Source organism: Hylaeus anthracinus, unplaced genomic scaffold (assembly GCF_026225885.1).
Source record: "Hylaeus anthracinus isolate JK02 unplaced genomic scaffold, UHH_iyHylAnth1.0_haploid 5, whole genome shotgun sequence".
Classification (NCBI taxonomy): Eukaryota; Metazoa; Arthropoda; class Insecta; order Hymenoptera; family Colletidae; genus Hylaeus; species Hylaeus anthracinus.
The window spans coordinates 7885413-7902519 of NW_026535322.1; the positions used below are offsets into that span (position 1 = coordinate 7885413).

The window sequence follows — 17107 nt, forward strand, 5'->3', positions numbered from 1 at the left end:
TATTATTATATGGGTTTGTTATTATGTTCCTTCTAGGACGAAACCTTCTTTGAAAGCTGTAAATGCTTTCAAATTGAACCGCTGTTTGCATTTGCTATAAATAAATATTAGAGATTTTAATCATACATTTTGCATGCTTGGGATTTTTCTATCTCTCGTCATAAGTCCTCTATTTTCTTGTTGAAAAATTGATTTGTATATTACTTTTATATAATTGTTTAAGTATATATTATTTTCATATTATTAAATCAATTGTAGACTATATTCAACATATATTGTATATATGTATATTAGGTCTATCGGAAAGTTCTGTTCGTTTTCAGAATAACACAAAATAATAAATTTCTCATACCTTGAATAAATTTTATTGAATAATATAAACTTTATCATTATTTATGACATCTTGCCAACATGATTGCAATTTGTATATCGTTTTTAACGAATATGCGCGTACTTGTTAAAAATTTGTAACCGGAACGGACAGAACATTCCGGTGGACCTAATATTTTCTCTAAGTTTTCCATATTACTGTACGCCATAAATGCATAAAATTGGCGATCTAATTATAAAAGATGGCGGTGGCACGACGAAGATGCACCGCTGCATTGGAGCAAGAAATATCAAATCGTCGATATACTGTTCAATTTTGACCGACTGTCGAACCATATGTCTCATTGTTCGCATAAATTATTGCTTCGATATCGATTCTCTCGGGGTGTAATTGGTTACCGCTTGTCACTGAACTCGCACCGTCGTATTATCGACACGGCACGCGCCTTGTCCGAAATATGGCGAACAGATGACCGCGACGGGTACTCTGAAAATTGTAGATGCATTCACGTAGACTGTATTTTGGGTACGATTGTGACCGGTATCACGGCTGGAAGATGAATAAGCTTCGTGCGCCAAGCGTTACGGACGGCCCGAGGAATATTGACGAACAAAACGGTGTGTGACAACTTGTTTCGTACCTAGCGATTCTACTCGCGAGGAGCAATACTCTACTCTCTCAAGAATTATTCAGATTTTTTCTATATTCTGATCCCAGTATATATTTGTATTAATAACGTTATTATAATTGTAACGTGTATTACGTATTCGTTATACTTTTATATAATAATATACGTGTAACGATGTATATGTACATTATTACTTTAATATTTATTGACAAATACGTATTAAGGGTGCCCGTAAATAATGTCGTTTTTTCACTTATCTGATAAACTTTCTCGAGAATTATTCAAACTCTCGAAGTAAGTATTTAATTCCCATTTCTTGAAATAGAATGTTCAAATATTAAGACCAAGTTAAAGAGAAATTACTACGAGAAATCGTAGTTTATAATTGACAATTGACGAATGCAATGTAATTATACAATTTCAATTTTAAGGGAAAATGCAACTCTGGCACACAAATATGATGAACGATCTACGATTACCGGTATGGAAATCATAAATGTGGTATTAAACCACTTGGTGAACCACTTGGTCTGTTATGTGAAAATTCTCTTATATGAACAATTTGTAAGGCAACGTTACATTACCTTAGATGACGGGATTCGCTGTCCTTGCTCCAGGAGTTGACACTTTCGCGTCACCTTAGGGTCTATTCACACATATCCGTATCATGTCAGTTCCGTATCCATTCAGTTTCGTAAAGTTACATCAGTGTCAGTGATTTTAAATATTCTTCTGTTGTTTTTTGAATGGGCATGTTCACACACGTCCGACACCGCTCCGTGACGTTATTGATACGGTACGAATACGGAACTGACACGTTACGGATATGTGTTAATAGACCTTTACACAGCCGAACAGCTGGGCTCGAATGGCACAAATACACGAAAATGTGATCACTAATTGAAATCGTACTTAACCGTGCGACGTTCGATTTCCATCGAACCGACCGACCGTCTCTATTCGATGGACGAGAGGTATAAAATTATTGCGCGGTCGACTCGTACCTTCTGTTTCCATCTCGCGAGGTAAACATAACAACGATGAGGATTAAGGCGATAAGCCAGGGACTCGTTAAATCGCGTAAGAAGAACTCGAGTCCTTGACGAGGACGCTTACATATACTGGGCGTACTTACTAGTATGAAGGAGTCATCGCATACGGTGAACCTTAAATACGGAACATCTGTGTTAATTGATGATGGCGTGCTACTTGTTTTTGATTTTATATATAATATAACACAGGATAACAGTAGATAAAACACCACGATGCAGTATAATACGGTAGAATATAGCACGATACAGCATAACACAGCATAACTTAGGATGATACAGTATGGAGCAACACAATACAGTATAATACTGCATAATACTACATAATACAGTATAATACAGTATAACACTGCATAATACAGCATTACACACCATAGTACAGTATAATAGTGCATTATACAGCGTAAATAGAGCATAACACTATGCACATGAAGGACTGAACAGTAATGTTTCGTTTTTATTTTGTATCCTATATATGACGTTATATAAAAACAAATTGTATTTCTCTGACATCATCTTGATTATTAGGTATTGAGTAAAATATTGAAGAAGTTCTGAGTATTCGAGTCGTGCTTTATAAAGCCACGCGGACATTTTTCGGTACCTAATACAATCAGACATTACGTTTCTAATGCCGGAGACCAACGAAATGATCCGCTGCGACAAGGTCGCTCCCGATAAAACGATTTTTAACCATCGATTCAGAGTGACAGCGTTCTGCCGGGCAATTAGTGGACGATTACTCCCCTGCACCTCGTTTATAGTGGCCGACCACCGGCCACGGTCACGCTTCGTCGGTCAGGATGTAACCGATGCAACAGATGACACTGACTTCTCGATGGCACCACCCAACCTATCACTACGCCATGGATACCGCATTTATTCTCCGCCCTGTAGACTCGTGCCATGTGGCACGATCCCCTCGTCCACGTGGAACCATCTACCAACACGTCATCGGTACAGCTAATTTACGATCGTGCCGCACTGCCCCCGAACGGATATACCTTTTCGACTATGGCAAACCCGGAGGATCCACCGATCGTTGGACCCGAGGCCTTCGATTATTTTTCGCCCAAGTCTCTTTTACTAACGACACTCTGATTGGGAGACTGATCCGGAGTGCGCCTCGACGGTTCTTGATTGTGGGGAGAGCTCCAAGTAGAAGGAAATGAATTTGTTTATGAAACGATAGTTAAATTTTTATATATTAATAATATTAGGTCGTTCTATATGTTCGTGTCACTTCTTTTACTTTCTTCTGTTACTCAAATTAATATGTGAATAATACGTTAAAGTGTTATAAAAAAAAAAGATGAAATAAAATGGAAAAGTTTAAGAAGCCCTGGTTTAGAAGATGAGACATACTTTTTGATTAAATTTCACTTCGTTATCCATTTCCGTAGAAATTTGAATTCGCACAAACATTCGCAGTCTATTAATTGCCCTTACTATTACGGTATACTGTCGAAAGTTCAGCATCTCAAATAGTCGAACCACTCGAACCAACACCCGTTACTTGCCCAACGCTTAAATAGTTTCACAGGTATTAGTCAAAGTACGTTACATTAGCTTCTTGTACGTGGGAACGAGTAATCTTTCCTCGTGTAATAATGTAGCTTTTCAATTCGTCGTTCAAAGATCCTGCCCATGTCTAGATACAATAAACTCGCCGAATGTATTCCCTGCACTTTCTTCTTTAATCAGTTGCTTTTCTTGGGAACGTTGTATACGCTTGTAACTAAGTAGCAATCCGTGAAAGTGTGGCGCGGTGAATAAGACGGATTATGTTTCGATGCATTATACCCGACTTTGAATTCATGTAAAAGGCAAACGCGAGCTCTCGGAGATACCGCCTCGATTCGAGCGTATTTTATACGGGGTGTCCCAGCATATCATATCATTATCATTTTATAAATAAATAGTTTCCCTTTTATTTACGGATACAGAGGTGACATAACCACTTGAGAGTGAGTACCTCTGGCCAATCATCCGAGATCACAGCGATTCCACGCGCTGGTAGCCAACCGCAGACTACCCTTAACGTTAATTCCATCTTGGCACGAGTCATCATTTTATAAACAAATATTTCCGCTTTATTCTTCGATACAAAGATGACACAACCCCTTGAGAGTGAATATCTCTGACCAATCATCCCAGATCCCAGCACCGGGAGCCAGTCGCAGATCACCAGATAAAACAGCGGTAGCCGAAGCGCGTGGTGGTACACGGTACTCCACTTAGGCGAACCAGCCCGACAGATTTTCGGGTGATCGTTGTTTTATGACGGGCCTGTCGATGCCGACGATGTACGCCGTTGTAGAATTACCTGACGATTCGGCGAGCCTCGTTGCGAAGAACTCGAGGGGGGTTACCTGTCGCCGTTGTAACTCACCGATACTGCGACTTTCGTTGCAATTGTCCGATAAACGAGAACAAGGAGGAGGGAGAGGGGGGGAACGAGCGGTAAAAAAAAAAAAAAGAAAAGGAAACGTCGTCTCGTGCCATAAATTCTCGTCGTTCGGGCCCGCTAATGGACGTTTCCTGTCGAACCTCGTGAAATCGTCGCGAGTCTAGCCGCGAATATTCCCCTGACGACATTGTACGATGTGCCGCTCGACAAAGCGAGGATAAAGACCTTGCATCGGTACTTCTCGGTGTACGGTACTTGGCTTCGGGTACACGCGACTTAACCCCGACGAGATAACGCGTTTTTCCCGCGCTTCTTCGAACAGAGAAGTGTCCGTGGAAGGTTGTCTTATTCCGGGACCTGTTGTTAGTCAACTTTGCGTAAAACGAACAAAATTGGAGGCATAGAGACTTTGTACACCACGACCACGTAAGACAATTATATATTGATCTTCCTTTAGCTTTAATGAACTGTATCGGAGTTTGATACAATCGCTAGGACGAGTACTTCGAGGTAGTTGTTCCGTGGATTTATTTAATGAAGGATTTTAACAAAACTTCACTCGAAAACGATACGAAGATTTCGTAATTTTAACAGACTCTTGTGCAATTTTAATAAAAATGCAATTTAGGAACTTGCTGAAAAAATAACAATTATTGACCGCGTTGCTGACAATGAGATACGATTCATAAAAATCTGGAACAGAACGTAGAAAATTTGAGTGGTAACAGTCAGCGTTGTTGATCATTTCTCGAGTACTACAAATGTACATGTAGATATACAGTCAGTGTAATAAGTATTCATACAGGAATCATTTATTTTAAACGCGTTGCTGTACGAATACTTCGTATGTGAGTATCTCGAAACAACTACCTTAACATTACCCCCGCTGTACAACCCCTGAAGGATGTACCTTGGAATATTGACGAAAGAGAACAAAGAACACGCCTAACACTCGGAAGCTTTGGTTATACCACCAACCATGAAGAACCAATTTGGTTTGGTTCAACCAAGCCTTGAAATCTTCAAACATCTCAACACTCCCAAGATTCTAACACAGAATATTCAACCGTACAACTCGCAATCAGAATGCGGAATTTGTCGTCCAAATCTTCACCTTATATCAAAATACTAGAATTTCGAGTTGACTTTTAACCAACGTTTGAGGGTTTCGGAGCGCCGTGTTTCGGCTCGTCCAGTTAGAAATTGCCGTGCACGAATACGAAGAGCAGAGAATCGTCGAGGCGTGACCGAGGGGCCCAGGCTGGTGCGATTGCCAGGCCACGTGCCGGTCGCGTGGCGAGTATGCAGCAGCGATCGGGACGCGATGCGACGGGCAGCGCGTCGGGACGTCGGCCGCGTAATGCCATACACAATGTGTAATGTCCTATTCCGGTGTGTCATGTGCGAGAAGATCGTCGGGCCCAGCGGTGCACGACGGCACGCGACCAGGAACATCTTCGACGGTTCCCGCCCTTTCTCTTTCTCCCGCGCGATTAAAATAACTGGAGTCCGACGAGCGGGGCGTTTGGCGGGTAAAGTACCAGGGCAACGTACAAAGAACGTTGGACAACTGTTGCCCGCCGATTTTTGCGAAAATTTGCATCGCGAGGGATACAGAGGTCCTTGCTTGGAAGAGGAAAGGGTGAAATATATGGAAGGTATATTTTGGAATAATTGTTCCTTTGCGCTATATGAAATTTGTTTAAGATTGATTCGTTAATATGTTTTGTACTACTATGGTAGTACAAAATGATTAAGTCACCGATGGCTTTTGGGTTGGTGATAATGAAATATTTACGGTGGGAGTGATTAAATATTCTATTAATAAAAAGAAACGAGTTTAGAGTATTTAACTTTGTGAAATCAGATTACGAACGAAATTTTATTTTATATTATTTGATGAAAGCTACTTAAACAGTTAACAACTACGTCTTTGTTAACTAATTTGATCAAAGTTACATCGAAGCGGAGAGACTTAACCCACGAGATATCGTGACTCGACGAAATTACGTATTCGTTGTTCTTCGTTTAGAATTTATTGCTGGTAACGGGATGATGATGACCGTACGATTATCGTAAGTATCGCTCTCTGTCTCTTTCTCTACACTCTTCATCGCTATCAAGGTATCGTTGCGAACCGTGTGATTTACATTCTTTACACCCACGATAATATTTTGTACGGCGAACGTCGTCCTTGCGTCAAACGGACGAACTGGGATTAGAAGGATCACGTTTCGTTTTTCTTCTCGATTGCGCTATCGACCAGCGGTCGCTAAGTGACTAATATTTTTGACCGACTTCGAAAACGACGTGGTTACTCAATGCGTGATGTATATTATTTTCTTCATTTTTGTATTCGATAACTATTTCGAAAGACTGAGATTCGATACCAAGCATTCGACATTCTACAATCTGTGAATGATATATATTTTTTTAACACGTTCTAATCAAAAATACTTTACCAATGCCTATAAAATTCAATTTCTATAATATTAGACGAATGTACACACGTTTACCAAACGAATAGACTGGCAATTGATTAAAAGGGACGTTTCTGAATTTGCAACGTTTGGACACTGTCAAAAATCGTCTTGCAATATGATATTTGTTCTTAAAGAATAAACTCGTCTCAGAGTAACATCTCGGGACGGAACGGTGACAGAGAATCTAAGGAAAGAGGCAGATTGGATATATTTTTGAACCTTCCTAACGGTAGACACGTCCAACGACAATAAGACTGATTACAAAATGGAGATTAATGTGAAATCAGCGAAGCTACGCAATAATCCCAGAAATACCCATTAGAATACAGGCGTGATTGCAAATAGATGAGCGTCGATTACACGTAACGGTGCTGGCTCCTTTAGATATACAGTAACAGAGTAAGAGCTCTCTCGCTGAGGCTCGAAAGAGACTCGCAAGTGTCGAGGCGATTACCAGGGAATAAACCATATTGGCCGTCTATTGCATGAATTGTATTCCAGTTTTTAAAATACACAAAAGGAAATACCATCTTTAATGTTCAATCTAAACGAGACAAGAAGAATTGGTTCTCGAGTGCTGGTTACTTCTTGTAAAACCGATATAATGTTTATCTAAAAAATTTAATTAATTCATTAAAAGCACACGTACAAATATATGTCAATATTCCTCGCAATTTTGATCTAGAAATTGATTTTAACGTACAAATATACCGTCTCAGTTTAATACAATGTACTTTTTCGTTTTAAAAGATATTGCGACGGTAACGGTAATTTCGATATAAAAACGACCGTAAGTATAAATATTTGTCATTATCAAGATGTTAATTCTAGCGTTTTGATTTGTAACTATCACGCGGCCGTTGGGTACTCGTGGGTAACGACCCGTGGCGAAACGCGAAGAGGAGGACGCCGACGATGGAAGTATTCCACTACACGCGTGAATTCCAATGAGCTCGATGCATTTCGACCGTTACCCTCGAAACGGCTGCGCTGTTAGCTAATCTACGAAATCTCCCGCCAAAACTCTTCTCTCGCAGACCGTGACGTCTCAGCTTGCGTACTAAACAGGCTCCTTAGTTAACAGTCATCGTAACTTATCTGCTATTGTTCCGAGTTGAAATTCTAGCGACAGTAGACGATTCTTTAAGGTAAATCTTTTGCAAGTGTTTTATGTATTGTTCATTGGGTCCAAAGAGGCAATGTACAATATATGATAAAATAAAAAGTATGTAAAATATACATATAAAAATAAAATTTATGAAAATAAATTGTAATCGTACGTAGATGTTTTTATGACGCTTATTAATTTTTTATATTACTATGCGTCATATACATACGACATCGAAAATGAGTAATACTTATTAGAAAACCTTGAAGAAAATTTAGACGTTGCATTTGAGACAATTTGAAATAATTTTGGTATCTCGGAATATGTCACGTTTTGTACGAAATATTATTTCTTTTTTTTGTTTTTAAGCTTAAAAATAGTTCATGTATCTTCATCTATGCATTATTGAGGTACATATACCGAGACATATTTTCTGATATGTAGAGTCGATCAAACACTATAAATTACAAAGAGAAGCAACCAAAAATTAATCACGCATGTAAAATCATCGCTACGTCAAGGAAACACGATAGCCTCACTTTTTGTATTTTTCTTTTAACTTGTCCTGTCGTTCAAACTGCGCGAAAATAATTCCTCAGGACGGGTCGATTTCAATTTGATACACATCCCCGCTTAATGATTTATAAATTGGCCTGAGTCACCCCACGCGAACGCTGCCACAGTTCATTACCATTCAATTTCGGTAACATGATCACGCGAGGCGATGATCCACAACCTGCCTCGTTTTATATACGTTATACGTCGGCGTTATGTTTGCCAATTGAGGGAGACGAAAGCGATTAACGCTATTTTAATTTTCTTTAATTAATTAAACGAAATTAGTTTAAATTTAACATTTCGCAGAAGGTTGTGCAAAACAGATGAAATATATTAACTTACTCAACAAAATTATAATTACTCGATTCCCGTTCAATGATGCATTAAATAAATCGTTAAGGTTGACAAATACGATCTGTCAATGACAAAGATTATTGCGCGCGTATGAAATTTCATTCTTAATATTCGTCGTTATCCCGTCATCGAGAGCAAACGGCGCGAAGCCGTTCCCACTTATCGAAGAAGAGTAATCGGTCTAATTAATCCGTCGACCATCTTCACACGTCGCTGGGCGCACCTTGCCTGTAATTATGCTACTTGTACGAACTTGAAATTAACCCTCCAGCCGACACACTCCCTACGTTACGTGCCGGTTATCACGCGCGCACGTTGGCACACTTATACGAGCATCGCGTCGAATTAATGCGAAACGATCGCAGATTAAATTCATTTCTGACTAATTGAAAAACGTACCGGTCGATTTACGCGCATCGGAGCTGGCGATAACGATTATTTGTCCAAATAACAAATGAAATTTCGATGCAAATTTAAACCTTACTATTACATTATCGAAAACAAACGTTGTTTGGATTCTATTTGATAAAATAATTTTACGAATATAATCGTGAACATCATTGAATTTCATGAGAATGTATATGTATATATATATTAAAATAATAATACGATCTTATGCTTACTTTGATTTAATTAATCGATCTACAATGTTCTATAGCTACCGAAAGTCGAAAGAAAAAATGGATCATGGTTCATTAAGCCTCGTGCCAGTTCTTTTTCGCTTTGAAATCTCGGAAAGGTTAAGAATCACTGTTCTACAGCGAATCGCAGCGTAATTACGAATTAGACACGATTAGAGTGGCCGTTTCGAACGAAAACACTATAATCGCCGCGGTGTAGTCTTCAACGCGATACTCTGGAAGCCGAAGGGTGGAAAGTAAAGACAGAAAGAACAGACGGCGGTGGCATTAATCGAGGAATCATCGGACCAAAGTATTATACGTTATCCTTCTACCGGATAACGGTTATCCAGGTGTGTTGGCAACATTGCCACCTAGGAAGCAGTGCCACGTCATCTGGATTACTCGTTGCAAAAAGTAGAGATACTTAGGGAAAGATTCTGCTTTCTTCAATTTATAGGTCGCACCAGATTTCCATGATGGCGCCTCAAATCTTTATCTACTAAGAGTATGCAGGCTTATAATGGAATATAATATAATATAATATTATATTCTATAGTAGATTTTTAAAGGATTCGGGCTCACAAGGCGAGTTTTCGCCACTAAGGCCCATAACTATTCGTACCCTCTGTATATTAAAATTTCGCTCAACTTTGAATAATCATAACTTCGCGAAAAATGATAGTAAAAGAAAAATATCCCAAGGAACACTTAATACTTCGATTTTCTTAAATTTATAACAATATTACATAAATTCTTCTCTGTAAAAGAAAAATATCCCAAGGAACACTTAATACTTGAATTTTCTTAAATTTATAACAATATTACATAAATTCTTCTGTGTAAACAAATATCCCAAGAAACAGTTGATACTTGAACTCCTAATGTGGTCCCCCCCCCCCCCCCCAAGAATCTCTGCTGCGGGAAATTCCACAACGAGCCGCAAACGTCGCTTTCCTGGCTAAATGTAACGCGGGTCTCCCGCGACGGAATGGAATTTCACGGAAATGAAAACGTGGCGAATGCGTCGCGGCGAATCAGGAGTTTCCGTGGAATCGTGTCTGAAACGCGCGGAGAACCGTGGAGTGGATTTTCGCGCTTTCTTTGTATCATTTTCTACGCATCTCCGGCGCTGGAAGGTAATTATCTAAATGCGGTCGTCGCTGATTTTTTTTCCGAGCGGTGAAATTTAATTGACACGGTGTAGTCGCGGAGGAAAGATATTTATCATAATAAACAAGCAATATCTTCCCGCGCGATGGAAGGAAAAATGCGTATCGAATGAAACGAAACGCGGAATAGGCTATCAGCGGGGACTATCAATCTTCAAAAAGACGCACTCTCGTTATTCACTTAAGTCGCGTCACCCCGGAGGTGTGGAAAAAGTGAAATCTAAGTTCAAACGTTCACGGACGACTTTCCCCGAACGTGTATTCGATTCGAACGCAGTTCGAAGAATCGTCATTGAATCAGGTTGGTAGACATGGAAGTAATTGTATTATTACCGACACATTTGGACGAAACCGAACATTATTCTGATTTTTCTTTCTTTTCCTTTCGTGAAAATGATTTTTCTGATCTTTCTTCTTCTTTAACAAACGTTTAAACTAAATAATAAAATTTATGTTGTACGTTGTGTAGACTTTCTTGTAATTTTTATATTTTACTGACTGTAATGCATTTTTTCAATGATTTTTGTTCATTTCCATTTTATAATGCATTTTCTAATTAATTTCCTTTCTATAATGACCTTTTTTTTTTATTCATTTTTATTAATTTCTATTCTATACCTACGCTATGATATTAATTCCGATTAGTTCCTCTAACCATTGCAATAATAATGTTTGGAAAAGAAGCTGCGTTTATTAAGACGATCTCGCAAAACGAAAACGTCAGTCGCACAGATACGTAGGAGCGATATTATGCGAAAACCGTGAGCACCTGCAATAAAACTCAACAGGTGCGTCGTAATACGTTCAGAAAAAAAAGTCTAGTAACAGGAAATTACGTGTTATGAAACCATTCTATCTTTTCCTACGTATTTTTTCCTAATCTCGACCCGCGAGGGTTTCCTATCGTTCGCATCGATCATTGTGCGCGTTTATTCGCATACTTCGTCTGGATCGTTTTCGCGGCAAAAAAACAGTAAATCATATTTCACTTAATTCATCCGCTGATGATCGTTTGTTAGACTAGAACTTCTTAGATGGAAACTTTCCTTCTTCAGTTTTCCATTCGTGGAGGTAGCAGGAAAATTTTTTTAATAAAATATTAATATTTTTGTGAGAAGACATTTAATAGTTTTCCAATTTCAATCACTATTTACTTAAATAATTACTAATTCGTCAGCATATTACACAGTATATCCATTGCTTATTGAATTAGGATAACTGAGTCATTCGAACAGTTAACGTAAATAGTAAAAATAGTAATAGTTGTCTTTCATTCTATTCTAATATGTATAACTAATTTTGTTACTCTTGCTAACGCCCAGTTCTGTAGGAAGGTCTCGATGGACCTTTCTCCCTGACATCGTAAATCTTGCGAGGAAAGATATTTAACGTCTCTGCAAGGCTCACGGGGTTAAAAATAGTCGACTAACGATTTTCCAGCTCCCGCGGAGCTTCGTCATCCTTGCAAACTATCCTCCACGCGGTTATCACATAGAGATGCTAACGCAGTTGTGAATCGCGAACGTGTGATTATGCATTCGATACGTAAACGCGTGCTTTTAGGTATACATTCTGTTGCATCTACGAGCATCTCGTGTAAAAAAAAAAGAATTTCTGACGATGCTCGACGCAAATAAAATAAAATAATTGTAACTATTCAAGTGGAATTCTAATAATAATATTTTTTTTTTCAATTACGATCCTCTAATAAATTTAAATAATTTAAACTAATATTGTGTAAATCGATTTAAAAATTTATGTACTAATACATTCATAAAATTGAAATAAATATTGTCAAAATTAATTTATAAATTTATATTCTATTAAAATCATGAATATACAATTTGGAATGTATGTATTCATTTCATTTAATAATAATACAAATATACAAATATCATACATATACATAATTAAGAAATAATTCCTTTTACCGAAGAAAACAATAAAATTATAGAGAGAAAAATAAAATAAAATTCACGTATTTAATGGTTGAGTGACAATGAGAAACATTCGTGACCCATAGCGAACGCACGAGATGAACCCCGCACTCGGTGTTTTATTAATCAATGAACATTTCCGAGGAACTGGACAAACACAGGTTTCACATGGCAACTTAACGTATTGTGGACGCGGCAGTGAAAAGGTTAACTGCTTCGTCGCCTTAATAGTTTCTTTTTGTTGCAAACACAGATGAGTCGGCAACTTGTTGCAAATCCGCGTTCGTAATCCTTGCGACGAGCACGGCTTAAGGATCGTCCTCGCTTGCAAATAAGTAATTAACGCTATTACACGCGCGTGGTATGTTAAGTCGGTGGTAATTATAAATAAACGACGCGGACAGAGGTACGAGCCAACGGGCGCGCCGAGAAGCGCCAAGTACCGTGTATGTTTACAGCGTGTTTAGCGAATACGTGTACATATATTACTCATTGTCAGCCAACCAATAAATCAACGAAATGTTGATAAACCGAAAAAATGATCTAAATGAAACTGGTCCCATTCATCAAATTGTTTCTATTTTTATCTTCCCCATTGACGAGTAGGTTCGAGAAATATTTAGTATATATGTTGCATCAACTTGCAATATTTTTAAACAGAATAGTAAATAAACACTGTTTTAATTTTAATTTAATCGAGATGCTTTGACAATTGTACATTTTTGTAAAGCATGTTATACGAAAAGTGATTATATCAAAGATTCATCTATAATTATCTTGTATGTCATAGACAAAATAAATCATGGATTTAATTAAATCTCGTCATTAAAATTATTTTGTTGCATACACGACTTTATCAGTTCGTTTGTTTCTTTATGGTTATCATATCGAAAAGCACACAATCAATTTCTACACCTAATGTATCAGCCTCATTGTAAATAGATAATACGAAGCGTCTTGATTCTTTTCACTACATAAAGAATTGTTTAGAACGCGTCACACGGTATCTACATATTTACATAATAAAATAACTATGTAGTATTTCGAGATTTGCTACTTCCTCATGAACGCTTCTCCTATCGATTCTACTTTTCTCGGTAAATTCCTCCGCGGTACACGAGAATCCGCGGATTCAAAATTGTCCTTCAGTTATTAGCGATGCTGTCCCCCCAAAGCTTGTATTTCCGTTTAATGATCTTCCGCGAACGTCCGGTAGCGAGGACGTCCATATCTTTACTTCGTTACAAGCGCCTTCAAAGAACGATCGTGAATTAAACGTCCAGTACCCCGTGGATCTTTGGATTTTATTGGCCGGTGAACAGGTTATTACCGTTGTTAATTACGCTGTAGCTATTTGGAACGTTCAAAGACTAACTGTAAGTACAGATATGCGCAAAAGGTTCTTCGTGCTGATGGCAATGAAACTCTACGGAGTATCTCTACAGGGTATTAAGAGCGTGAATGATCATTAAGTTGATGAGAAGTATGTAAAAAAAGTTCGAACAAAGTTGTCTGTGTAACGCGTCTGGAGAGATTGTCGTTGATTTACTGAATATTCTTTTCGAGAAATTTTGTTACACGAAGATATGCGAGCAAGATCTTAGTTGTTCAATTAGATTGGAACATTTGGGACAAATCGAAGATTTATTTACTTCGATTAAAACATGATCGAATGTGAGTGGGATTATTGCCTAGAAATAAAATGTAAAATCTTATCTAATAATATGTTTATATCTACATTGTGTATATACACAAAATATAATTAATATATATTAATGGGCACAATGGAAGACAAACAATTGAATTTATTTTCGTTTCGTTTAATATTCTATAATACGAAATTTCATATAAATGAATATTGCTCCCTATCAACAGCTAAAGTGGTTATCATTCCGTGACGCGTGTTTATTCAGCAAACGGCACGTTTCTGCCGACAAACGAGAACAAGTTTACGCGTGTTTATCATAATCGGAAAGCGTTTCATTCGACTTTTTTGCGCCTACCTTCCGGACGATTACTCAGAACGATGGTACAAATCATTTTACGCGAATATTGGAAGGTCGGATTCATGGCAATAATGGTGAAACGGTAGTGCCGTTTCCTTTGCGCAGCTTTCTCGAACTATAATCGCTGATATTAACCGTTAGCTGTGGAAATTAATAAATGTCCGTTCCCTCTATAAAACATTGTGATATCGCAGGAAATCTGACCTACCTTGCGCAGATTAAATTCATCATTGTTCCCTTGTACGTCTAACGTCTGAGATTAATATTAGGGTTAAACAAAAGGCTTTTTTCCAATTCTGTCAGATATTCTGTCAAGTCCCACTTTTCCTTCTGGTCGGCGGAAAAAGAAACAAAGGGAGCAGCTAAACGGTTCGTTTGCGGTTGCAACAGAGTGTCAGATATAGTGTGAGCTAATCAGATGTAAATTCCAAAGTAGCTAACGCCCACGGTTGTCTATTTTTCGTACAATTAATGAGCTGTTACCGAAGAAAGGCAGAAATTGCCAGGACTCGCAGGATTTTGCGCCAAAGGCACGGCTCCGGGAAGGCTCGGAAACCCTGTACGTGCCCTGTAATTAGGACACCTCGGTGTGATTCTAATTAGGGGCCTCGGTTTGTCATAAATCTCTGCCTGTTACAGGGGTCATGTTTGAATGAACCCCGAGGAATTGGGATATTAAATCATTTAGAACGATGAGCCTGCGAAGGATCGAAGAAACTCGTGCCTTCTATTCTTTTGTTCTTATCTATAGTTCTTATCCGATAGCGTACAGGTACACATTGCAAAATTTTAAACAATCGTAAATAGATACTAGATGACCCCATGACTACTTCATTATGTTACTATGGAATGTTTTGAGTTTGTGTCGTTTTGAGTTTGTGATATCTTGCGACGGTGTAACGTTGTGCCATTGTGAAATGTCGTTGTGACAACGTGATGTTATGAATTTGTAACATGTCTGTGTGTCTTCTATATTCCTTTGTAATTTTGTGAGATTGTGACGTTCCAAAAACGTGAAATTGTGATTATGCGACGTGTCTGTGCAAGCTTATGACTGCATGACGTAACGACATGGTGCCGTTGCAACGATAGCGATGCTAATAAGGATCTATAACTTGAAATCACAAAGCTTCTACACTCCCTTGAAGCTAAATCTGCCATTTTATTCGACGTGGAAGTTTGAAACGTTGCATTCTAGCAAGTATGAATTTCCAAGTCATTATATATATTTTTACTATTATCAGTGCAATCTACGCGTAAAGTTGGCGAAGGCCAATACGTAATCGAGTGTGGTGAACGACTTCTATTGTGTGCGACCGTGCATACAGATTGTTAATTATATGCACGTACACTCGTACGTACGCGAACGTACGTACGTGTGCCAACGGTTTTGCATCGGTCAAACACGAATCATTACGTTGTAAATCATCGGTGGCCATCTGAACTGTAACTCGGTGTAACGTGCCGCGGCTAACTAATAATCAATTTATGCCCATCATCGAACGCAATAAATTTATTATTGATCTGGCCCGCATTATCCGTCGTCCAGCCGACAGATCGATCGTTCCTCGAGAACTCCGCCACAAGATCTATTACAGATCAATAGAGTGGAACGTGCGTGCAAAACGTGAAAAACTGCTGGTAGAAGGGTGATTCGTTCTGTTTAATTTGCGCACCGTCCACGAATCGTATGGCAGGTTGATTGCATTTGCCTACACGTATTGATTAGGGTATTGACACACGCGCACTTTCTGCAGATTTCATGGTTTCCTATATCTTAGATTCTGCATCTACTCGGCGGATTCCGCAAGGGACAGAATCATGCGGTACGCGACTTCATTGCTTTCCTCGTTTCGTGATATATTAGCTTGGATATCGCGAGTCACCTCGACGTTGACTTCGACTTGGGTGATGATTATTTAAAAATCAGTGGAATTGCTTTAAGTTGTCAAATATCGTCGAGGGTTTCCAAGGTGAATGAATCTTCTTACGTGGAAAACAAATTTTCCGAATTATTTATCAATTTTAAAATACTTTGGTTCGTAGTGAGTCACATTCAAAATTGAGAACTTCTAAATTCTAAATTTCTAAATTTCTAAATTTCTCTTTAAAGCAAATGAATTAAAATATTTTATAAATTTATTTTCAGGTTTCTAGTGTATTAATCAAATCGTATCTTTTTAATTATATATATATATATATATATATAATTCTAGTAGAATTGAAAGGAGTATAACTTCACACTATTAAATAAATAAAAAAAAAAAGTTATGTAATTAAAGTGTTAAAAAGTTGTTTTACTAATATAATAGACACACATTGTTACATACATTATTATATATAACATATTAATATAGTAACGCGTGTTAACTACAGAAATTGAAATATAGTAAATAAACATTAGAAGGATTAGGTAAATGTGATTGATTGAATTCGTGGTACACCCTGTAT

General features: G+C 38.1%; 1 long non-coding RNA gene across 1 annotated transcript in view; it reads right to left on the reverse strand.

Annotated features, from left to right (window-relative positions):
• LOC128895872 (uncharacterized) overlaps nt 1-17107 on the reverse strand; it is a 106098-nt gene that overhangs the window by 16255 nt on the left and 72736 nt on the right. The gene's annotated exons all lie outside the window — the stretch shown is intronic.